This window comes from Centropristis striata, chromosome 17, assembly GCF_030273125.1.
Source record: "Centropristis striata isolate RG_2023a ecotype Rhode Island chromosome 17, C.striata_1.0, whole genome shotgun sequence".
NCBI classification, from domain to species: Eukaryota; Metazoa; Chordata; class Actinopteri; order Perciformes; family Serranidae; genus Centropristis; species Centropristis striata.
Genome location: NC_081533.1, coordinates 23,451,104 through 23,478,257, shown reverse-complemented (window position 1 = coordinate 23,478,257; position 27,154 = coordinate 23,451,104). Strand labels below are relative to the sequence as shown.

The 27,154-nt window shown below is 39.4% G+C and overlaps 2 non-coding genes across 2 annotated transcripts; both read left to right on the top strand.

Moving 5' to 3' along the window:
- Positions 1-2,055: 2,055 nt before the first annotated feature.
- Positions 2,056-2,127, top strand: trnaa-cgc (transfer RNA alanine (anticodon CGC)). The gene has a single exon. It is a non-coding gene; the product is annotated as a tRNA-Ala (tRNA).
- An 8,781-nt stretch (positions 2,128-10,908) lies between these two features.
- trnaa-cgc (transfer RNA alanine (anticodon CGC)) lies at positions 10,909-10,980 on the top strand. The gene has a single exon. It is a non-coding gene; the product is annotated as a tRNA-Ala (tRNA).
- Positions 10,981-27,154: the final 16,174 nt, after the last annotated feature.

Here is a 27,154-nt window from a genome sequence, read left to right as displayed (position 1 = left end):
TGAGAATGACCAGCATATACTTCAATCATAATGTTCTAAGCCCTTATACACTGTAAACCTTTAACATTGAACACTTAACACTGACACACAGTGCCGGGCTGCATCTCAAATTAATCTTCAGGTTCCCAGCTTCCAGGTGATGTATACCACTTCCATGTGACATCTACTGTTGATTTCCTTTCTCCGTCTAAAGAGCACCTGCACCCCCATCTCAACCTTAAAAAAATGGTGGGAGGGTGGAGTGGAAGAGGTTAACTGCTGCCCCCTACTGGACAGGTGAAGCAAGTGCTAATATAGAAACAACATGTCATTTAAAACATGAACAGTATGCAACCAGAAGAAGGCTTCCTCCACATATCAGTTAATGCTGCTGTATGATGAGCCGTCACAAAGACACAGTCAGACTGATCAAAGCCTTCAAACCTCTCCCCACATATGGGTTCAAACCAAAAACACACAATTTGCATATATTGGGCATAAAGATTGGCATAAATTAACCATAAGCACCAACCAGAGTGGAGTATGGCCTTAAAGGGATTGCCACGGCTGCTTATCTGTCCCCGCACATTAATATTCAGACCCTGATGTTAGGAAGCTGCAATCCGTGACCCTGCACTCGTTCTGTTAATGTGTGTGTGTGCCTGTCTATGCATTGTCACAAGTCGGTGCTTTTTTTATTGTACTGCATGTGTGCACTTATATATACAGTTCTGAGCACATCTATGCATGCGTGTCAGCCAAGGACAGACAGCGGGTAAGGTAATTTTGTGTGTTTGTGCATGTGTGTCAGTTTGAGTGTGTACATGTGTGGCTAACAGTTGGGGATCGCTGGTTGAAATTGAGGCATTTTTATGGGTGGAGAGGATGACAGGAAAGAAAATCAGACAGAAGAGAGACATGGAGAGAGACAGACGAGCCACCACCTCCAGCAAATGTAATTATATGGCTCAGAATCACTGAGCAGCTGCTTCTTGATCAGCTTTAGGCCAGACACACACACACACACATGCATGTGACATTGACCTTGTCCATGGGCATCAGGGCAGCAGTGACTGAAAATATTGTTTTTTGTAAAGTGGCATAAAGTCTTGCAAGTGTGTGACTGATCTATTAACTGGATAAGTAATCCATGCAGTCATGGTTTTTAATTCTGTTCTTCAATTTATTCAGTAGCAGCGTGTGTGTGTGTGTGTGTGTGTGTGTGTGTGAGGGAGAGAAGGGGGGGTCACAAAAGGCCAGGGACTTCTGCCCTGAGGAGCAGAGGGGCCACATGCACTCACACAGAAACACTCATTTAGTTAACAGCTTTCATTTCCCTAATTAAACCCAAGATGTAACGCACCCTGTTTTTTTGTCCCCCTATCTCTCTCTGCCTGCACCCTCTAACCTCTGTCACCCTCACTTCCCTGTTTCTCATCACACGTTCCACCTCTCCTGCGGCATCCCCACCCGTCCTTCTGTCTTAATGTGTCAATCAAGCTGTCAATCTAATACCGTAGAGCAGAAATCCTGTACACAATGTGAGCATTTCACCGAGAATGTCTGACTGAAACAGATTACAAGGCGAGCGTTGGGTCAATCCCCACCCTATGTGCTATTCACTGCTTGGTGTTTGTATCGCAGCTGGCTGGTTGCCAACTGATTTACCCCCCATCCCTTACCTCTACTGAGGAGGAAATGGAAGAAATTGCCCAAACCATTTCCGCTAATCCCCCAACAATGGATTCTGCTGTTTTATTGAGGGCAGCGATAGAAGGGATTCAGGCAGTGGGTCTGAACTGTTGTACTGAGCCCAGGTAAGCCAGGAGATTTGGATCAACGCTCAAGTTAAAGCATTTGATTATTTTCATTCCACACAAATGGTCCATGAATGTGGGTTTTTTAGTTCCAGGTTACACAAGATACATGGGAACATTAACCTGAAGGTTAATAAAGTTAATGATTTCACAAAGTAGGTAAATGATGATTCCATCACTGCTTAGAAGACACTAAGACCCTGTTCCCTTTCTTTGAATAAAAGATCCATTACGATACAGTGGACAAAATGTCAGCAGAGGGGATGTAGCTCAGTGGTAGAGCGCATGCTTCGCATGTATGAGGTCCTGGGTTCAATCCCCAGCATCTCCACTTCTGATTTACAATGGAACTAAAGCAGGGATGGTTGTGTAGTGGTCAAATATTTCAAGAAAACCAATTCACCAAAGTCACAGCCATGCATTCCCTCCAAGGTGAATCATTTTTAAATGTTCAAACTCAGCAGCCCTTGGAAGTAACTTCTCTTTTGGAAAGACATTTTGTTTTAGGATGCAATGGCCTTCATCAGACTTAGTTGTCCTCCACTGCTTATCTTCAGAGGAGCTCTAACCCGATACACATAAAAAAATAAAAAACAGCAAGAGGTGAATGAATAAGAACCATCTACAGCAATGGCTTCTTTTAGCTGTCCTCACAAGTTGTCCTCCAGTTGTGTTTTCAGTTGCCACATATACAGCAGTATTATGATGGTCTACAGTAATATAAAACGAACAACAGAGTTTTGTGTAACATCATTGTTATATCTATGGTGAAGTCTTGCCAAGGTTTAGGCACAAAAACTACTTGGTTAGGTTTTGGGAAACACCATGGTTTGGGTTTGTAAAGTTTTAGGGAGCTTTTTCATGGCTATAAAAAACACCTGGTTAAGGTCAGGCACCAAATGTGGCCACGCTTGAAAAAAACAAAGATTGCCAAACAGTTGGAAATGTGATTACTAAACATCTTCCTATTATATTTAGATCTGATCTTTTTGTCCGTCCGTCCATCCATCCATCCATCCATCCATCCATCCATCCATCCATCCATCCATCCATCCATCCATCCATCCATTTGTCCAACCAACCAAACATATTCCATAAACAGAGGGGATGTAGCTCAGTGGTAGAGTGCATGCTTCGCATGTATGAGGACCTGGTTTAATCCCCAGCATCTCCAATTTCTCTTTACAATGGAACTAAAGCAGGAAACCAATCAGGGCACATGGCAGTCAAGTTTAACAAGTGAGAAAGCCCATTCACCAAAGTCACAGCCATGCATTCCCTCCAAGGTGAATCAGTTTGAAAGGTTCAGTTCAGCGGCCCATGGAACTAACTCCCTTTTTGGAATCACATTTTGTTTTTGAATGGAATGGCCTTCATCAGGCTTAGTTGTCCTCCAACTGAATGTTTTGCATTCAATAGATAAACTGTGGCATGAATACAGTTATATGTGGGATGTCATTTTTTCTTAGACTTTGCTCATCCACTATGTCCATCTCCTCTCTCCACCCTCTCTTTCCCATAGTAAGATGAAGGAAAAAAAACAATAGGGTTGCTTTTGCTCTTAAGACTAGAAAAAAATGTCAGCAATGTACCAAAGTCAGTCACAGCAGTAAATGAATCACTTTTGCTGCATATCTTTTCTTAAACATGAAGAGCAGTAAAAAATAATCATCTCAGTTTTTAAGTCTAATCTCAGAAACACAGTGATTTTTCACTACATTATGTGTTTAACTCCCTGGCTGTATTACAGGTTTGTCACATACATGTCATATTGGATGGAAGATAACTAGGAGCAACAAAACAATCCCTTGTATCTGCCCCCTCACGTCTTTTAATTCATGGATAAAAAAGCTCCCAGCATTCCCAAATTGCTTTAATCTGTCAACCTGTTCTTTCACTTTTTCCAACATGACATGAACACAACATGACGGTTGCTTCCAGGAAACATGGATACATGTTGAGAGGCTGCTCATGCGGCTACAGCTGCACCTGCTGAGGTGTTGCAACACAATGCTTGGCAGAGGAAAGAAAATCTTGTCGAATTATCACATGCAGTATGTTGTGCATGTTTTCAGTGCTAATAAAAGTGTTTTAATCAGTCAGACATTAGCACATATTTGCGAGCACATCTTTCATGCAGTCATGGGGGAGAGCTGTTGTGCTATCCATCCCTGTGCTGTGAATTAATAATGTTCAAACAATGCTAACTAATCAATTATTTACATGTCATACAAAAGCACAATCTAGACAGCAAACACATACATATATGCACACAACGTTACATATAGACACACCATATGCGATTAAAGAGCCCCGACTAATTAAAGGGATCATTTCAGCTATAATTAGCCTGCATGTCAGTGGTGTAATCATTCTTCAGTGTGAGCTGAAATTTAATCATTAGTCTCATCCTTCGAAGAACAAAGAAGTGCTTTGTAAGACACACATTTTGCTATTCAGTAATGACTGGTCACTTGAACTGAATGCTGCTAAGTTTAATCATCACACGCCGTAAGGGGGTACTTCAGCGATTGCCATGGGGTACATAGAAAGATTGTGCAGCAGCCCAAGTAATTTTATATTATATAAACATAATGAGTCAGCTATAAGACCTGAACACTGTCTTGCAACTAAGAGTGTATAAGCGAGTGAGCACAGAAGCAAAGAGAAAAGTAATGGACAAATGGACTAAACTTATATGGCGCTTTTCTAGTCTTTGCGACCACTCAAATCATGTTAAACTACGGACAGCGCTCATTCACCCATTCACACACACATTCAGACTGGTGGCAGAGGCTGCCCTCATTGGTGCCACCTGCCACCATCAGGATTCATTCACACACCCATGAACGCAGCATCCTGAGCAATTTTGGGTTCAGTATGTTGAAGGATACTTCGACATGTAGGCTGCCATGGTCAGGGATCAACCGACCTTCCGAACAGTGGCCACTCTTTTTTTTAAATCAACAAAATCAGAAAAGGTTAAAAAGAAAATCATGAGAATGCAGTCAAAGAACATTTGATCCATGTGACTGATTGACGTAGTGTCCTCTCTCTCCTTCTATATCTATTATATTATCTTCTTTTCTGTGCCTGTTTTTTTCTCAATGATGGCCAGGGGGGACAACCAGCTGTCTCATCACCACCACTCCAGCATCCACGACTCATTACCGTGCTAAACACTTAAAATCAAGTGGGCCTAAAACTGAGGCCAATGCAGAGGTGCCTTAAACTGCATTCCTTCTAATAGCCAGCAGGGGGTGACTCCACTGGTTGCAAAAATAAGTCTGATTGCAAAGAAGTTTATTAGAAAATGACCCTGCTATTGAGATTATGGGCTTTATGACGATAAAGATCATAAAAACAATATGAAAACATCTATTGTATACATTGCAATCCCGAATTGTGTAACAGTCTGAAGATGCTTTACGTTCTGGTTCTTGCACATAGGAGCGAAGTTGGAGCAGTTTGGCTAACATGGAGTATGGCATATACAAAAATAGGCTTAACCATGTGGTTATTTCATAAAGACTATTTGTTGATTTACCAGAGATATAAAATGACCAGATTCTGGCTATATCACCCAGTCCTAGTTGATTCAGGGTTAGTGGGGGTTTGCTTAGGTATCTGTTTGGCAGAGGCTGTACTCTGTGCTCATGCTGGACTTAGCTCCGACCAACATGATTGTGATTGGTTTAAGGAAATACAAGCATGCCAGGGTTTTTTTTCCCCCTGTACCCGATCGATAATGGGTGCAGACCGACCATTTTCCAGTGCTGACACAGCACTGTGGAAATCAGTCTGGCTCTGAGACTAGTGTAGGTCGATTGGATTGGGGGACTTTCAGATGAATTTTTCTGGAGGGCCGACTTGCAGCAGACACACCAATTCATCTGACTGTGACTGTGATGAAGTGGTAAATATAATTATCCAGTATCAGACTCCTTATGGCAAGAAAAAGGTAAAATGTAATTACCCAGAATTGCTCTAACCTAATTCCTTATGTGTGGCATTCTGGTAGATTGATTCCACAGCAGATGGTGCTATCAATTATTGAGCCTGTGAAGACGACGCTGCCCTCAATCAGATTAAGTAGATTATGCCAACATCAACTCCCTTATGATCCAGACTCAAGATCAACACCAAGATGCACACCACCTCCTTAGCCCTCTTTAAACTATTTTTAATCTATCAGTTCTTCCTACAGGTTTTAACATGCTGTGGGTGCATTTGTATGTGTGCTAATGTATGCAATTTTCAAATCTGACCTAAATTCGCTACACGTTGAGCTCTCTGAACATTATCTGACTACATACCATGATGGAGTCACTGCCAACATGCTCAGCGTTCCTCCCAACCCAATGCAAATGTCCCCTTAATCCTGTTAACCCACTCTAGCTGTGTGGAGAAGCGGAGAGAGTAGGAGAACGCCGCGGGCAAGTACAACATTGTACCCCTCCACCCCACAGAGATCTAATTGAAGAAACAAGTGCTTGGTACAAAGTGAAGCTCCTTGGCTCACCGTGACATTAATACATGACTAGTGTAAAAGAAAAAAAAACCCTGTGTGATCCACAGCGTATAAATCTGAAAAACAGGATTGTGAGTGTGGGGGTGCAGAGGAAGGGAAGCAAATTTAAACACCAGCTTATACTATGTTTAAGTTGAAGTTTAGAGCTGCTTAAATAGTGAATCACTGAATCCACAGGTGCTTTACATACGGTCTAAGAACCAGCAGAATGACTGATTGAGTTCAATCTCAGCATTGTTTTAATTATACCAAATGAATAAATTGCTAGTCAACAAGGATTGTTTTTTAAAATATTTTAATGATGACTGATTTGCAGCAGTACACTGGCATCAGGGGGGAAAATGATGTGTAGGGTAAAAAGGGACTATTTCTAACACTATTCCAACAAATTTAAGCAATGTTGTGCTACATATCATCATGGCCAGATGGATAACTTTAGCCTGCACATTGGGATTAGCATTTTGCTGACTTTAAAGTCTGGGTAAAGTTAAATTAGAGATTTGTATGAAAACATATTTTACCAGGTACAAACTAATAGCTGAAAACATGTAAAAAATACTTAAAACTATATATGACAGAATTTTTTCGAGTAATACCATTAAACTGTCTTTCTCCATTTCTGTGTTCAGGATTTTTTGGGGCGTGTCTAAAATCACTGGAGCTTCCTTATCATAACTCCGCCCCCAACACTATATAAGTATCTTTACCAAAGGCGGCTAACGGTAATACATTTACTGATAACGTTTGCCTAAGCTAACGTTTAGTTGTGTCAGCGGTCATAGCGACGGGAGAAATGAAGTGGTGTTCAAATGGTGACTTTGTGAGGACGCCATTGCAAGGCAACATGTCAATTTAGCAAGCAAGTGAATGGGTAACGCAACGTAAATGCAGGAAATGCAGGCATTTCCCCTTAATAGCATTACATATTGTAAAATTACGTGGAAAAAACATTGTTTATTTACTTTAACTTTAACTTTAACTATTTTTATTTTTACTAAAATAATCCATAAAATTAAATAAATATATAAAATAAACCGTTCATCTTTGCGGGGCAAAGTTTGTTATGATAGGATTAGATAATGATTGTCAGTGTTTTTAGTTAACAGTTTAAAACAGCTTTATAAAAGTTAAACATGTAGTTAAAAGTCCAAGTGATGTTGTACTCTTTATCAGCACTCGATGGAATGGCTCTTGTCTTACTTGGCCGGAAGTAGACTTTGGATAACAGATAATATCTGGTATAGATACTACTCAATAAATGGGTCATGTCAACATCCTGTTTTTATCCCTCTGACAGGGTTGATGAATAATGCTTCTGTCAGCTTTCCTTATTTGTTTGGGTTTTCTTTTTTAAAATAATTCACATATTTTCCTTACAGTCACCGATCAAAGGTAAATTTTAACCCATAATCGCTATCGAAAATGTGTGTGTGTTATAGGTCAGGCTGACTTGAGGATGGGCAGGTGACGAGCTGTTTACTTATAGATTTGTAGCATGTGAGGCGAATGGGGTCGTTGTTTCTTAATGATAAAATCTGATCTCTGAAAGGATAAGACAGGTCTGTCGCTTGCTAAGCTGTTGTTGACAACATGTTTGACCCCCATCCAGCTTGGAAAGAGGGGTCTTAGTACTGGGAAAGGGGTGAGGTGGGTAGCGGCGCTTGGCATCATTGGCAGTTTGGTCTACATGTTTTAAATTAAGAATAAAAGTTAATTTTAGGGAGGAAAGACTTTCAGGTTACATCACTATGGCAGATTTCACAGTAGATTTGTATTGCAGAAACATGCTTGTAAGCACAGTTCCCAGTGCTGGGAGATAAACTGCTGTGGGTGGCTGATAGCAGAGAGATTTAAACCCTTTACAGTACACACCACCACAGCTTTGGACTCTGGCTGGGTTGCCTCTGTTTGCTTTATCACCGAGCTGCAATGTGGGCCTCGGCAGATGTGGAATATTCCCATTTCAGAGGGATAGTTGCTTTGCTGAAAATGTTCAAGGTCTTTCATTGTGAAAGCATTTATTGTTTGCGGGGGAAAGAAAGCTTTGGCTGTATTGGAGTCAGAGCTGCAAAACTGTCCAGCTTCATTACTGAATCTGATACTGAGACTAATTTAATTCCTAAATTAAGATTTATTTTTGACGCTGACTTGGCTTTTTTTATATTTAATGTATCTGCTTAAGTCTACAAGCTCAAATTTCTTTTTACATATTTTCTTTCAAGGGGTCCCACTGTCAGTTTTCGCACCCAGCTGAATAGTGAGCAGAAAGACTAATTTTAAGCCTTTCACACTCATTTACAGAAAAATAAAAACTACATCGCAGTCAGATCACACTGCAATAATTGCACAGCAGCATGTGTTGAAAGGGTAAGAGATTATGATTATATGGGAGAAACTGATTATTTCAGTTCATTTAGTTGATTCAGAGGCTGATTACGCAGATTATACTGCACTATAGATCACTGATTAAATGATTCACTGTGCATATGTGAGGCAGTCTGCAGATATAATAATCCTCAGTCTGACACGTTGAAGACTACATGTTAGAATGGTGTTCAGTAGTGTTAATATTATTTATACCCACACTCATTTTGGAGGAAAAGGTGTGTTTGCCTTGTCTAACATCATTAAATGACTAACACACAACATAAGTACACAAAAGACAGAAAGTATAAGTACGATCTTTCATGATGTTTCCTTGCCCTATTTACAATAACATACAAGCTCATTAATATGTATTCATTGCCTTTTTATGTTGTGATCCAACTAAAGTGGATTTGAAACATATTCTGTCGGGGCGTATAGTCACACAAATGAAAGATTTAAGAATAACTAATGATTTTGCAGCAAAATAGGCTTTAAATATGTTGTGTATACTTTAATACTCATTAAAACATGAAAAGACTAAAAAGACAAAACCCCTGTGGCTTACACCATATGGTGCATTGAAAGCTGTAATGTTGAGTAGCTTTTACAGTTGCAATTATTTACCATTATTTTACTGAAAAGACACAGAAATCACCCTGCGGCCAGAGAAGTAAAGCTACACCGTGGAGTTTTTGACCACTAGTAGCTATGGAGCTAAGAGTGGAGATATGTCTTTATGGGTTTTTACAACTGTATAGTCTGTGTTGTGCAGGTGCATGCAGATGTACATCCAAGTGATACTTTCAACTGTTTATTCAAATAAAAGCAATATCCATAACGTCTGAATCATAGCTGCTCATTATAGGGCAGCCCCCTGAACAAGATCCACATATTGAACAGTTTCAACAAGACTTATCTTATCTGGTAGGTTAAGGTAAGTTAGTCTTCACAAATCTAGTGTGGTTAGCAGTTCACTGATGAAGAGTTGGTGCAGGACTGGGTGGTAAAGTGACCATTGTATGTTCTGAACCTGTGCAGCTACAGTTACCACAACGCAAACCTAGTTCTTTTGCTGGTGCTGGTGCTGGTGCTGGAGCTGGTTTGCAGTTAGTTCTACTTGTGAACTGTCTCAGATCCTGTTTGCTCGAGAGCCACGTCATTCATTCACTGTATACGTCTGTATAAGTCTCCACTCTCCGCAAGCATAATAACAACAGTAAACTACGTTGTCTCTTTACAAATGTTGCTCCTGGCTTTGCGAGCCTACATTGGCATTCAAACACATAATGTACAACACATTTGTTCTGTTGTCTTGATTGACACTGATCATAAGATGTTGATGTTTGACTGTTGTAAGCTGATGCTAGCCCGCTAATGCTAGTTGGTATCAATCACATTGCAGTTAAACGAATGAATGATGTTTTAGTTTGGTTTTGTTGGTAAAATAATCCCGCACCCAGCCCCTGATATAAGTGGTTTGTGGTTCAAGACCAGCATAAAGTTGGTGCCGTTCTGGAACTAGTTTTCCTGGCCAAGAGCTGGTTCTTTGGCTGTTGAAACACTTGGTCGAAAAGGGGAAAGTGATATGCTGGCTCCCAAAATCGACACCTTGGTGTAGTGTCAAAAGAGCCATTGCATTCCATTATCCTTAACTGCTTATCAGAACTCGGGTCGCAGGGGGCTGGAGCCGAGACATCACAGTGCAGACACATATAGACAGATTCACTCCTACAGGAAATTTAGATTCACCAATTAAACCTAAGCTGCATGTTTTAAGACTGTGGGAGTAAGCCGGAGAGAGAGCGCCAAAGGCCAGAGTCAAACCCTGAGGTGACCCTCTTGCCGTGAGGCAAGTGAGGTAACCACTTCTCCACCATGTAGTCTTCAAAGGAACCAATCCTTTGAAAATGTCAAATGTTTTTAATACTTAGCTACACACTATTCAAGATTGCTTTATGTAATGACATTCACCAAAACTCAATTCTGGCCATGCACATACTCTGAATTGAATAAATCTAAAAGAGTAGAAACAATCAATTTCAGCTTTTCAGAAAGGTAGTGCTATTGATATCATTTCGCTCTTTGAAAAGGGTTAATTATGAAATGTGGTCATGCTTTAAAACAAATGGGATTACTGCTGTCTCTTATATTCAAGTCTGATGTTTTGTCCGTCCATCTGTGTTTCCTACCCACCAAACATGTAGTCTTGACATAGGGGATGTAGCTCAGTGGTAGAGCGCATGCTTCGCATGTATGAGGTCCTGGGTTCAATCCCCAGCATCTCCACTTCTTATCTACACAATGCTCAAGGGAGCCTTACATAAAAGCATTCACCAAATGTCCTTGTCCCTTATACCAAAGGAATTAATTAAAAAGAGCCAATGTCTGTTGCCTTCGCAAAGAAACTTATGGTTATAAATGCACTTTTGGCTCCAAAGCCTTGATCAGTATTAGTCGAGCCCAGTTGTCCTCCAACTTCACTTTTTTATTCATCTGATAGACTGTGAGTGATGAATGTCATAAAGCAATATGAAACATGGGTTTTATCGAATTAATTCATCGTATTCTTTGGTTATATCATCTGTTTTTATGTCCATCTGCATTTATCTCCCTTTCTCCCTTCTATTACTATGAGCCCTTCTCTCTGGCAAACAGAAACGAGGGGGTCGAGATGCAGTAAGGGAGGTAAAGAGAAGGGGGTTGTGACTTAAAGAAAAGGTAGAAGGAGAGGGCAAGGAGTGGGGGTGGAATAAGGAGTAGTAATAGAAAGCGGGTAAATTGGTCCTTGGCTGGTTGTAAGGCCGATGGCGAGGGAAAATCCTAAGATGGAAGAAAACACACTAGTGTCAGGCTGAGAATTGTTAATAAAAGATATGGTTCAATAATAAGCACATGAATATGGATTAATAATTTCATCAGGAGGGAGAGCAGGTTTGTGGAGCGAAGGAGGGAGGGATGAATCCAGCTGGGCGTCTGCTCACATGACAACAGCTCCTTCATTTTAAGCTGTTGCGACCAGCAATAGAAAAAAGAAATTCAGAGGTAATTAAAAAGGGAGAGAAGGAGTGACAGGAGGACAGGAGGGAGGAGGAAGAGAGTGGCGGTTGTGCCTCCCAAACATCTGCTGACTGATTAGCAGGAGAGGAGAGGAGAGGAGAGGATCTAAAGTTTGTTCGGGAGCTTAAAATAGATACGGCAAAGTGAGTACGGCAAATAAATCATATGTTCTTTAAATACTGTATGAGATCAGAGGCTATATTATGGAACTGTAAGTCCCTTTTAAGAAAAAAGGGTCCGTCCCTCATGAGGAGAGGGATTTGGAGCTCATGTCTCACTCCGACTTACATCTCTCCTCCTACTGTGAGTGTTTATGAGAGAGATGAGCATCTGGTATGTGGTCCAAAAGCTGTTCATTGTCTCACTTGTTTAAAAAAGTAATAGATTTGGACTACAATTTTAGCTCTAAGTAAGACAATGTCAGTCTGTCATGTCCATGTCTGTCAGTATGTCCATCATGTTTTTGCAACAGTATATTGTGCAGACATTCATAGTCTCCAGAGGATGAATCCTACTGATTTTGAGACTGGTGAATCCTTTCCATCCAGCGCCAACATCACCAATTTGTCCAATACTTCAGTGTATGAACAAATTTTAAAACAAACATTTAAAATACTAAAGAGAAAAGGGACTTTTTTTTCGGAGCAAGGTAGATTTTTATAAAGGCATCGGCCAATTTCATTGGGCAAACACGGACTACAGTTTGTGCTCCTTAATAGACTGCTGTCTTGGAAAAAAAATAAATTATTACCCTTTTGTCAGTTGTGTCTCAGTAACCTGCTGATCACGGTGATCAGAACAACATTTAATTTCCTTTGTTTTCAAAGCTGCCTGCACTTTATTGAGTTGCCGCAGATGTTGTCATCTCTATGAAGTGCAGTCAAGTGTATGATGCTGCCACTGTATTGTGGAAATACACAGAAATGAAAGCTTGAACACAACGATGGTGATACAGTCGTCTCTACTGCATTGTGATGACAGTTTATCTCCCATGAGACAGAGGCTGAAAAGATTTTTTAGACACTGTCTGAAACAATTCTGTCGTTTTTCTTCTGAGTGTATGAACAGGTAGCTTCTCAGGGGTAAATTTAACTTGACAGACATAGTCACTGGTGTTACCCCTTGGGCAAAAACTAGTGACTCCCGATTTCAGGAGGGAAGGGGGGGAAATGTGCAGAAAAATAACCAATGAATGTCATGAAATATCACATCAGTTGAGCCAGTCATTCACTCCCTCGGCTGTCTCCATCACAGATCTTGTCCTGAACTTTTCTTAAGATAGTAATTGATTCAGGACTAGAGTCAAAGGTGCTTTCAAGCAACCAATTCCCTAAAATATCAACTCCCTCTGCTGCAATGATGTACCACATGATCAGAGCTAATACTGTGTGCACTCAGATGAGACTTACACTCCCTGGGACACAGACCATCGACCTGTGGCAGTAAAACAAGTTCCTATCTGATTTGATAAGACTGGATTTGGTATTTTATTATCAGTCATGGCCTGGGAGAATTCATCAGAGAAGCATTGAAAAAATATGTATAATAAATCATTTCAGCTCCAATATCATTCTGTAACGTGCCTGCACCTGCAGCAAAAACTGAATAACGTCAAATTTAAAATAAGAATTATTATTATCTTGAATTAACTCATAAAGAACAGAAAAAGAAATAAACATAAAAGACCTTCTATTCATTAAAGGGGCAACCTCTGGGCCTGAAAAGTGAAGCCAATGTGGAAGCAGAAGTGTCTTAAACCTGCATTCTTTCTAATGGACAGCAGGGGGCGACTCAACCAGCAGCAAAAGAAGTCAGATTGTATCGAATTCTATGAGATAATGACCCTACTTCTCAGTTGATTTTGCATCTCAGTAACCAATTTCCTTGTGGGTTTATGGTCTCAATTGCTAGTTTCAAGTTTTCTTCAATACAGCATGATGTTAACTTAGTGAATTATGGTCCCATTTTGACTAAAACAGACGATAAAAAAATGTAAGCTACAGAGTGTGGCTACCTTGTGACTGACAAGTTGCAACCACATGCACTATTTCCATGTATGTGTTTTTGTCCTGGAACTTCACAGTGTGTTTTCAGTTCATGAAAGTTAATAATAAAACATTGGGGCCGCCTAAAACTGTCTTCATCAGTGTTTAAATTGCCTATTACATGTGTGGCAACTGATTTGCTCCTGAACTCACCCATTCTGTCTCTTTCTCATCCGTACTCCCTCCGGTATTCCTGCTCCCATTTTTTTCTCCATGTCCTCATCCCTTCCTCCATCTCTCCTCCAAACATGGAGTCTCTCCCAAGCTTCTCCTTTGAGCTCCTTCAACTCCCTGAAGACAGACAGACAGGGAAGCAGGCTTTGGGGGATGGGGGTGATGGTGGTGCTGATGGGGGGATGGAGTAAAGGGTGCGAAGAACAGTGTTTCCAGAACACCCACACATGTGCACATGAACTTATATCCATGCACAGACACACACATACACACACTAGGGAACCAGCTCTGCACCTACTGGCACACACATCAACACTGGGACACCACTGCTGCCAGTCTTTTCACTCAAACCCCCTCTGAGCCCCCACTGTGGTTTAATTGGCGTAATTATATTTGCATACGGCTCTCCTGTTCCAGCTAAAACACACACACACACACACACACACACACACACACACACACTCCTGACAGGTTTTAATAGGCAGGATAATTGAATATGGTTTTCCCACCAGTGCCCTGAAGGGTCTATCTGTATATTCTGCAAAGGATCAGCGCTCCATACGTTTACCTAGTCAAATAGGAGCACATTTGCCACCAGCTCAACTGTTAATTATAGACTTCAAAGGTCAATGGACTCGAAGGGAGCATTTGAGGTCGTCGTTTTATAGATGATTGAGAGAGCTAACATCCTGTGTCCAAAAAAAGAGCTGACACCTAAAAACTCCTAGATTATATCAGCCCTATAACAAAGTTGTTTCTGTTCCTTTTTCATCGAAGAATCCAATTTGAGAAAAAACCTGCTAATGAAAAAGAGCAAAGATAATGAGAGGAAGGTTTGAAGTGGAAATCAACTTGATATTTTTCTCAAGTGTAATCTATTTCCCTAATTATTACTAGGTTACAGCTTAATATGTGAGACTGAATGAGTGTCTGCGCCTTGTTCACAGTGAACAACATAATTACCAGCAAAGCAATGCAGCTGAAGATGCTGATTAAAGGAGCTACAAGAGGCGTTTAGTTGTTTTCTTTACAGCTGTAGTAATTGGAAGAAACATTCAGGTGGCCTATTTATTCTATGTTTGATTATCAGTATCTTATTATAAAGTATATTTACATTTGATGATAAAACCAGTGCCTTTGAATTACTCAAATCATCACACTGTAAGTACTGTAATTAAAGCAAGCAAAAAGTGTAGTTTAAGGATTTTTATCGCACTGTTGTCTCTTTCACTTTTAAATCTAAAGTAGCAACAAGAGATGCTTATAGCTCATAAGATGAAACTGATATCCAAGGTTTCAATCAAGTGACTGGTGCTTCTCATATTGTTTGATTTAATAGTTTTAGAGGCAGCAAAGCTCTGTATATTTTTGGAGACAGCAGTGATAATATCGGACAAGAGGGTTTGACCGAGAACTTGAAGACACTTTGCACGCCCACCTACAGATTGCGTAGGAATGAGTCCTACAACCCAGAAATTACATCACATTTTGCATTTCCAGTTCCTGCTTCAGAGTAAATGAGTAGACTGCTTAACTCTATGCTCAACCTGGCTGCACCTGACTACTGGATGTGCAATGCAAAGTCACTGCTAACAAAGTTAGCTTCCATAATTCAATGAAAACCATGAAATCATGCTGCCATGACAGCAACTTGTCAGTCACACCTTAAAGCATACCCTCCTGTATTGTTTATTTTACTCTAAATGGGAACACAGCTCCCACATCATGCTCTATTAAAGAAGACTTGAAACTAGCCATTGGGACCATAAACTTATTGGGATGTTTACTGAGGTAATAAATCAGGTGAGAAGTAGGGACATTTTTTCATAGACTTCTGTCACTTTTATTTGCAGTTAGTGTAGTCGCCCCCTGCTGGCTGTAAGGCACCTCAGTATTGGCTTCACTTTCCAGACCCGGTAGCAACGTCAACTTCTTTTACACCAGAGGTTGTCAATATTTTTTTTAAAGGAGAGAAAATATACTGAGGACCCCCTTGTGAATGTCCCTTGGAATAAGCGAGCAAGAGAGCAATGGTAAATAAAACATTTAATTTGAAAAAAGTGCTACACATGTATTAGACATTATTGCAGATTCTAAGGTAAGAAGATAATCTATAACTAAACTAGTATAGATTTAAAACCTTTTTTTGAAAACCTTACCCAGACCCCTGGGCTGCACTTTTAGAACCACGGTTTAATACGGTCTATAGTTCTAGTCCCAGGTTGGGTACCACTGTCGCACTGCCATATTAACATGCTTGTAGCTCAAAGGCAACATTGTGGTTTCAACTTTAACAGACTGCTGTCAGTATGATTCCCTCACTCCCAAATATCACAGCTGGTATATCACTGACTTTAAACATGAGAAATATGGAGGCAGGAAGCAGCACTTCATTATTGTAAATTACATGCAGTGAAATACCTTAAAGATGTCTTTAAAAAATAGCTGTTTTTTCACACAAATTGCCTTCGAAATTACCTCGTATTCTTCCTAACAATACTATGAAGTACCATTGAGATGGTCTTAACAATAAAATGACATCCAATCTTCTGCACCTCAAAGTGATTTTGAAATGATTCTGAGACACCACCGCTGGCCACAGTGATGCGACAGCTGCCACTTTACATAATGCACTGTTGCATTTTTTAGGCTTTCTTTTTTTATTCACAGAAACCTCTTCCCTTTTCAGCTTTGTTAACCACATCTCCCTTCCCCCTCTCTCTCTCTCTCTCTCTCCCTCTCTCTTTCTCTCTCTCTTTCATTTATGAACTCACCTCACCTACGCTATCCATCCCCCCCTCCCCTCCTCTTCCTCCTCCTCCACCTCCTCAATTTCCACACACACCAAACCCCTCGCCTAAAAATGAAATCTGATTTTCCTTCTCTCTCTCGCTATCTCACTCTCTCTCTCTCTATGGATGAGGGTCTCTGGGTCTTTTGTTCATCCACCCGCTCATGTGGCCTCCTCCGGTTGCTGTGGCAACCGGGTGTATACATACTGTTGCTCCAGGAGAGAAATCGAGATGGAAAAAGAGAATGGGATGCAGGGAGATGAGAGAGGTTGGGAGGGATGAGATAGAGTCTGAATCAGGGGAGAAAGAGGGAGAGAGAAGGCAAAAAAGGACAAAAAAGGTGGAAATATAGTGGTTAATAAAAAGAGAGAAAATGGAGAAAAAGATGAATAGAGAACAAAAGGATACAGGTATAAATAAATGTAGAAATGAGGAAAATGCAGATATTCTTTGCTCAACTGCTGCAAGAGCAGTATTTTTATCAGTTCAGATTCTTCTCCTCAGAATGAAGCTAATAACCCCAAAACACATTTATACACGTAATTCTTTTTACAGTGCTCAGCAAGTCTTCATTTTCTATCTATTTGTTTGGCAGAAGATAATTGAATTTCTTCAGATGCAAAGCAATTTTTTGTATCTAATCTTCTGTCCTGGATCTTCATATTGTGTGTGTTTTTTTATCAGCTGCTGATTGTAGTACAAGAATTTAAAGCTTACTGTGCTTTTGCAGAAACTGAAAAATGCTCCGGATCAAAGCGTCAGCATAATATGCAAAATGCAAAATGTGCAGCAATGAGAATGCAAATTATAAAGAGGAACAAGCCAGACATACCCAGGCTTTCTCATCTCATCAAACGTTACTTTAGAGGTGTTTAATTACACCAACCCCCCTAATTACAGGGAAGGAAATATTATATTATTATATCAAAGACCAAATGTATCATCCAAAATGGGAAGAAGGGAGGGAGACAGGCATTCCATCAAATCCTGCATTAATATTCTGTCTTTTTCTTATATTTTCTCTTTTGCACCAGAACACCTTGTTTATGATAAAAATGGCAACAGAAAACACAAAAGGGAAAACCCAAAAAGAGGACAACATGTAATGGGTGGGGAAACTAAAAATGATGCTGATTCAGGGAGGAGTGAATCAAAGGTAAGGAAAGAAATGGATTGAGACAGTGAAACAAGCAGAGAGACAATAAATATCAGCATCTTCCTCCACCCGGTTGTCTGTGTTTGCTGTATCAGAGGCCCTGTAGGAATCCAAACCCTGCAGACATGCAGCCATCTGCCATCTTGGCTCCAGTCCACGGCTGCTCAGTGGAGCCAAGATGGCGCCCAGTCACACATATTAAAAAAAAATTATATTCAGAACATGTTTCATTACATACAAAGACATAGGGACTGACAAATGCTTAACTATTAGTAAATGATTTGCTATACTGGTTTATGTAGTGGGGACAGAACAAGCTACTGCATTTCAGGACGAGCTTGTTAAAAGTTCAAAGATCACCAGCTGTAAAGATTTATCAAGCTTTATATATTAGCCCTCTCAACCCCCAAGCTGCTTCTGAGCATTTGTTGCTCCTTTTACATTTTACTTACTGTGGCCTTGTATTTTACTGCAATATATAAGTCCTGTGGGACCAATTCAAAAATGTCTTTTGTGTAGTCTTACACAGTTATAATGATATACATAAAAAAGAAAAAACACAAGTTGAAGTTTTCTGATGACTAAAAAACCAAATTGTACTAAAATGTAATTTATAAATACAGCTTATATATATACATTTCCAAGTGCCAAATCATGAATATTGGGGGGGAAATTGGTCTCCAAATGCTATACATATTGAACTATTTGCATTTTTACAACATCTGCAAACAGCCTGCTGTTATGTCCGATATTTGTCATGTGACAAACCAAATCAATCAAGGCTTGCCAGTTGCTGTGAAGAGCGCAGAATTTAATGTTTATTACAGGATCTTGTTGTCCCTAATGGTTTGTTTTTTTGCTACGTTTTAAATGAAACATGGAGAATAAAGTGATTTCTACTGATATATCACAGTTTTATACTTTGTTTTAGTCACTTTTTCTCATGAAAACGTTTGCTCTATGATCCGTTCAAGGACTGTCAGAAAGTTCAGATTGTGATGATAATGCCAGTTTGATTCTACAATAAATGGTGTATTGTTGTCAATTTTTTTAAGAACAGTTTGGTGGGGTTAATGCAGAGAGAGCAACCAACAATGGCAACCAGCTATTTAATCATAAATAAATACAGTCCGAACATGCTGCATTTGGTTTACCCTGTCAGAATCCCACGAAACTAAGTGCTTGGACTTCAGCGGAAAACTAATCTCATTGGTGTCAGGAGGCGGTGTGGCTCAGGGGCTAACAGCAGCACTATGAATTCAATTACTGCTGGCATTTCAGAGATGGCAGATGGCCTGAAGAGTCTAAAGACTCGTAGTAATATCATGTACCCTTAGCTAAATGCTTCACCTTCTGCCCTTATACACGGGACAGGACACAAATTTCCAAATCATGTAATATGTCCATTCTAGGTATTCAGGCAACCACACTGCACTATGCAATGCTATAAGAACAATGTGCAAGTAAGTAACCTTGCTAACTTTATTTATATAGCACTTTTTAAAGCACAAGACACGGGAAAAAGGGGGGAAGAGGGAGATAAGAGTTGCTGGATGTGTGGCTATAATGCTGATATGAGATGGCTTCAGCTGCAGCCAACTTTTTCTCTACATGACAAACTTGGAAACGAGGTGAGCGTTAACGCAAGCTGACACGTCTTCGGTGCAACAAGATGAATGTTCGTCCACTGACTGGTTTATGAAGTTGGTGGCAGTCTGTATGCATGGCTGGTGACCTGCTTATCAGAGCAATGATTGGTTGAGTAGAGATCTGATAAAGGAATGATGAATGGAGGCAGGAAAGAGAGACGGAGAGATATAGAGGAGCGATCACTTAGAACTTAACCACATTGGGATTTTTGAGGCCGATGCGATACTGATTATAGATGGGGGAATATTCATTGATAACCAATATGGTTGCCGATAGTCATTTTTTGAGTTGGAATAAAGAAAAACCTTTTTTATGTGGATTGTGCACACCATAACACCATATTTAACATTCTTCAGCTTCGCCAAGTTACGCACTGCAAGGGCAGTATAAACATGGTTATACATTATGCAAACAATGTATTACACTGTCAGCCAATTTTATAAATAACTGAGTAAATAAACAATAACATAGAATAAAATAGATAGCTACATAAACATAATTACTGTTCAGTGTCAGTCAATTGCTGACTATTTAAAAAAGAAAATAAATGAATAGCTAAAAGCATTTCTAAATCACACCAAGCAACATTTTCTGCAATATATAATAAGTAAATAAAGGTTTCATGATGGCACATAGCCTACAGATAGCCTATACACTGATATCAATAAGCCTTTGATAGATAGACAGATATCAGCCGATAATATCCATCAACCAATATATCTGTCGGGCTCTACTATCAGTTGCATAGCAGTTTATCATGCCAAATACACACACATAGAGGGATCATGACACCATGCTCTGATCTAAAGCTAATGCTGAACCATCCAGACTCATTGGCATCATTCCATCTCACACACACACACACACAAACACACTCTCTCTCTCTCTCTCTCTCTCTCTCTCTCTCTCTCTCTCTCTCTCTCTCTCTCTCTACTGGCACTGCTCCATTATGATAATCGCAAGTCCCTCTCATGCATATACATACCCACATGCTCAGATAACACATGTCAAGTGAAACTGTATCGAGGGTTCTTCTATCAATGTTTCACTAAGTTTACGTCTAATAACGGGACAGACTTGACAATCAGTTGAAGAGTAAGCAAGCAGTGGAAATGTTGTGATCGACCGGTGCATTCATGTCGACAGTGGTTGCTATGGTTTTACTGGTGGATGCAGGATGGGTACCAAGTTGTTGCTTTCTTCATTAAATAATTAATGTTAGACTCCCTGCATTTATTATGAATAGCTGCAGGTTTTTGTCTCTCTCCATCAGTTAGTACTGTACTCCATTTGTTATTAGACAGTGCTGACCTTTGAGGGGACAAAGAGTCCAAAGTGGAGAGGAGCCATCATCTCATATATCACTGTGTTGCACCATTCTGTTATTTAGCCTTTTGTATCAGACTAAAAACTGCTCCACAAAAGAGGAAATGTTTCAGACTAGAGTTGTCACGATACTAGAATTTCAACCTCGTTACCATTACCCAGGAAAATACTCATATTGTATCATTTTCGATACCACTGGGTAAGAATGACAAATTAAAGAGGCTTAGAAAAAACTTTAAAACAAACATTACAACAATTACATCAATGAAAATGTAATGCAATAAAAAGGACAGCAACATAAGTGCATGGTATGACAAAAAAACATGTTACAGAAGGGCAGGATAATGATAATAATAATAATAATGTTTGCTGCCAGCTCCACATTAATGTTAGCCATTTTATTATTAGCTGCTAGCTTAATGACAACTTAACAGACAGCTAAAGTTGCTGTCGGCTAATTACTAAGGGTCAAACTGCTCAGGTTAATGTGCTGCCAGCCCGGTTAACGTTTATGATAACTGTCTGTAATACTTTTATGTTGTTGAAATGGGAACTTTACTGACCTCTCGAAATTCCCAATAAAGACCTGGTGTCTGTCTTTTTAGATGTTTAGCCAAGTTTGTTTTGCTACATGACTTGGCTGCCACCACCAATACTCCATGTTAATAAAACAGTGGCCCTATGATAACTTTTTTATAATTATAACATATTACATTAACAAATTCAAGTTCACCAAACAGCAGAGACAAAACTACCTACTGAGTTCATGGTTAGCTCACCAAGTAGCCCTGCGAGTGGTCAACACCCCAACACACTTATATATACATATATATATATATATATATATATATATGTATATATACTTTTCATTTTAATATTTCACAAAGAATCACACATTTCACTTCTGTTGTTCAGGTCTTTATAGTTTATTGGAAGTAGAGAGTACCACTTCAACAAAGAAAAGGTGAACTAAGGTGTAATGCCTGCATACTGCAGTAGCCTAGTTTGCAAATTATGTAAAGCATTTGTATTGCCCAAATGCTAAAAAAAAAAAAAAAAAGTAACAAGAGGAAAAGATTTACTTATTCAGCAGAACATAGAGATCCAAATGTGTCAAAAAGCTTTATCCCATCTCCTCTCTGAGTTACATTATGCACAATTTATTTTAATAAGACGTTATTAATCCTGCTCGTTTTCATCAGGGAGTCTCACTGATGATATAATCTACATCTATCTCTCTTTACCAGGTCACAGGGATTACATGTGACCAGTATCTATATAATTGCAGATTACACGTGATTACACAACACATACAGACGTGTGTATGGGTTTAATCCTAACATCATTCCTCTGACATGTGGTGAAAGTCAGCATATTTCAGTTGTTTGCTTTATGGCTGACACTGAGACAGATTAATACAGAGTACTTAATCACCTTAATAATTTGTGCGTATTTGTGTATGAGTGTGTGTAGTTGCACTTATGCCTCAATCTGTGCAAAATCAACAATATGTTAAGTGAGGTTGCTCTTGGGTCAAATACTGCATATAGACGATGCATCTCTGTGTGTAGGCAAGCATGCATCAGTGTAAGCGTGCATGGATTATGATATAAATTATTGCACATATGAGAATATTAATATGTGTCCATGTCTCAGCTGGACTCATGTGGGCTAACGCTGAGGAAGCGGTATTCCTCAGAGGGGATTGTCCCATAAAATAAAGATGCTGTTAATAACGCAATGTGTGCATATGTGTGTGCTGAAGTAAAGGGTCTATAATCTATAGGATTAGTGCCTGTGGATTGAGATTGAGATTAAATTCAACACCAAGCAGCTCCTCTTGCAGAAAGACAGATTAATTGTGTGTGTTAGGTCCTGTGTTTTTATCAACAGCATGTACAGAGAAAACAAGAGGAACCTTTTCTCTGCCCTCAATTAGAAAGCAGGTTGTAAATTTAACTTCTGAGAAAAGGGGTGGTTTGCTGTAAAAACAAAACATTTTTTTTTTTATATAAATGTCTGAATACTGTCCTTGTTCACCTTAACTGTCCAAATATATTTGTGTCTCAGCATATAAATACTGGCTAAAAGCAAGAAAAATAACATTCTCTGCTACGGCCAAACACATCTTAGCATTGTCAGTACCTTGACCTTCAGCAAATAAAAAGAAGAATACATTATTTCACTCATATGATGCAACCTTTCAGATTCCTTGAGAAGAGTACAACAGCAGACTTGAGCCTTAAAGACACGACAACTCAAAGAACTATCCACAAGCAATGTCACTCACAAGCACACCCAGTAGTGTCTTCTGCAAGAAAGAGAAATGCCTCTTTCTAATGCTGTGTTCACACCAAATGTGAAGATGATTTTTGCCTTACAATACTACTGCCAGTTCGACTGCTGGATCATTTGCATATTCACAGATAACCTCTACTGTTGCTTTGTGCATTAAGCACTTTCTGCTTTCTAGGATTTGGGAGAAAAAACATGGTTTAGATCAGGGGCCACCAACTACATTTGTCCAAGGGCCAAATACTGTGTGGGCCGAACTTTCAAATAAATTAAATACAATTTACTTAAGCCTAGTTAGCCTATCATTGTTTGATATTTTAACTTTCTCACTAAATTCATGCTGTTTTTATTGCCTATATCAGCGTCAGCAGACTCTTAAAAACATGGTAAATCCATAATGATAACAAGACATTTAACTAGAAAATGCTCTCAGACTTCCACCAAGGAGGCAGTTCAGAATCAGAATCAGAATTTCATTGTACTATTTGTTACCCAATGACAATAAAGGTGATTCTGATTCTGATTCTGATTCATAATTACTACAGCCACTAGTAGTCAGCACCTAACAATAAACCTTAACATAGCTGGCCATTTAATGGGCTAATAACGGCCTTCTCGATGAAAGTTGGTGGTTTGTTTATGTTGTGGAATTTACAGATTTGTTAGAAAACCAAATAGCATCCTGTCTGAGTTCATAGGAAGGTGCACTTTTACAGTCTTTTTTTACAAATATCTGGAAGACTGCCACTACCACAGCAGTACGAACCAAAAATAAACAGATTATGGCATGCTTTCATTGCAAAAAAAAAGTATCAAATGGGTTCATGATGCCGATGTGTAAAAGTGTGAATTCATCCTCTGTCAGGTCTGTCTGCAGGACAACAACAGCAACAGCTTTTAAAATGCTTGTTTTCTGAATGGAGTTTGGATTGATCAGGACTATGCTATCCAAAACTAGCTCAACACTAATAGGCTCTGACACATCGTCTAGCACATTTCTTGTGTAAAGCTGAAAACTTTAACTTAAGCTTATAACCACATTTGACATGATTTTGTTATCTGCATTGACTTTATATGTTATCTTGCCATAAGAAAAGTGAGCTTCATGTTGTGTGTAAGCAAAATATAATAACAAAGAACTTTAAGCACATGCCATGTAATCAACATTAAACTGTCAATCAATATATTTGATGTTTGTAGATGAAGACGACAAAGCGGATGAAGAAATACATTTATTATATATATTCTCTAGTAAATTGTTTTTATAATAAATAAAAGCTTTGGACATTGTTACTTACTTCTGTTAATACAGTTTTTTTATATTCTCGTAGGGATCCAAAAGTGTCATTTTTCCACATTGAAACTATATAATCCTACCCTACTTTTTCTTACTTTACAAATTCTGCTATCCTCCTGTGCCACACTCACTCACACACACACACACACACACACACACACACACACAGAGCCCCTTTATTCTTCAGTGTCTGACCTTTAAATACACTGTCAGGTTTTTTTATATCTTTGTTGAGGCACAAACAAAACCTGAAATTGCCTGTGGGCTCCTGTTCACAATCCCACAATCAATGTATTCTGACATTTAGAGAGAGGTAAGGGGGGGTGAAATGTGTGTATAAGAGTGTGCGCATGAATGTGTGTGTGCATGTATTCGACTGTCTATGTATACAAGCCACCAGATAGACAGGTGAGGTCAATTTTGCCAACTCCTACTCTAACCAGCACCTGCTTACATTTATTAAGGTAAACATTTCAAAGCAGCTTGCGCGGTGAGACTGATAATGAAACGCTACAATTCTGTTCAGTGCAATTTATGGAAGGTCAAGAGTCATTTTCAGTTTCATATCTCTCAGACTGTCATACATTTCGTGTTTTGATCCGTCATTACCTGGATTATGTATGTGAATTACATTCCAAGTAGTGTGTTGGACCATATTATGAAGCTGAAAAGGCGTCTGCTTGCACACAATACAAGCACTGTCAAAATCAATACACATCTGATCCAGCAATCCCGACTAATGGAGGGCAAAGTAGCTGAAAGTATCGACACTGTGTGTGCAATTGCATTGAATCAATATGAGCCACTCAAACCACAGAAATACTGAAATTATAATAATTTAAAGAAAACTTAAAATAAAGGAATAGCTGCTATAAATATGCTGTCGTACTGATAGAAAGAGGATAATTCTTTGCACAGACATGTTTCGTCCGTATGACCTATTGGGAAATTGAACAGGCCTTTTGAATAGCCAATATGGTGTAAAACACTGCAGAGGCAGCACTGTCAATATCAACAAGCTGCGCTCACATGCTCATGCACAGGAGTAATTGACAAGCTTAGGCAATCCTGTACATGGGGTCCTGTGGGTAAAGTGAATCTGACCATGCGTATCCTGGAAGCAGTTCATTAAAGCGTGCATTTGTTGTCAAAATGCACACGTCCTTTTTCTGTGTCCTACTTCATTTGCACACTGACAACCTGTTGCCTTATTTCTTTGTGTGCCTCGACCGAAATGCTGGACACACTAATTACACACCAGCATGATTCAATGTCTGGACAGCTGCAGCACTGTAAACGCCACTTCAATCAGCAATCAACAAGATCATCATACCTGTCATGGTGTCTTCAGGACGGCGGCTTGTCGTCAACAGTGACTGTGATGGCTGCCCAAACTGTCACACCGATGAGGGAGATGCTGAGGATGAAGGCGCCCTCCAGATGTGACTGTTTGCATCTCGTGCATCTGTTGATTCTGACACAAATATATGAATAAAAAATAAGTTGGGGAAGTTATCTATGCTCAAAAGAAAGTGTTTTAAATGACTGATATTACATCCGTTTGCTCTAAAGCGAAGAACTAATGTCAGAGACTGAGCTATTTAGGATTTAAAATGAAATGAAAAGCAATAGCACTGAAAGAAAATACTTGTTTAATATCTAAGGTTGATGGATAATCCAAGATTTTGTTGGTTTACAAAATTATGAAAAGTCTGAAAGGAAGACCAGCCTCCAGAAAATGTTTGTTTTTACAGTACAAACAGCCTGTTCTTGCCTCAGGCTGTCCTCACAGTCTTTGTAGGCTGACCACTTAAAGGTTAGGATTTGCTCCGGGGTTTAGTTCACCAATTAAGAGGAGGTCAAAGTACCAGGTCCATCTGAGCCGGTTTATATTGTGTTTTCCCCTGAGTCACATTGCATTACTGTTTTATAAGGTTTAAAAGGCATTACTGGTTGTTTGTATCAGAAATTGTAATGTTATGGTATTTCTGCTCACATTCAGTATTTTTTCTCAGAGGTATGAGGTTAGAAGAACTGTTTAACCCAGAAATTATTTAATTCCCAACAAAGGGGAATTGGCTCTGTACTATCATTTAGCCTACTGAAGCAGACACACTAACACAAAAAAAATCAACTCTATTGTATACTGGGGATTAGATTTAACATACACAGTATAAAGGAAAGTTTAGTTCAGTTCAATATTAAAGACACTGTAATAGGTTTTTTGGACATGTATGAGAAGTGGAGGTAAAAACGTACGAAATATATAAAATAGGTTTAAAAAGACATAGGTAGTAAGCATAAACAAATTAAATTGGAGCATAATGACTAAAAGCAGCTTCACCATGTTTTGTTTTGACTCTGGGAACTCTTAGCTGACCGGTTTCAGGCGCCCTGAGAGGCCTAAAGGGTTCAAACGGAAGAAGTAGGTCACGTATTTAGGTCCTATGCCATTAAATGATTTATACACTACCGGCAGTAACTTGAAATCAATTATATAACTGACTGCTAGCCAGTGCAGAGACCTGAGAATTGGTGTAAAGTGTTCAGCTTTATTAGTCTCGGTGAGAACTCGAGCAACAGCAGGCTGATGGAGCTGAAGCTGTGAAAAGACCATTACAGTAGTCCAACCAAATGTATCCTCTGAGTCTTGCTATATTTTTAAGAT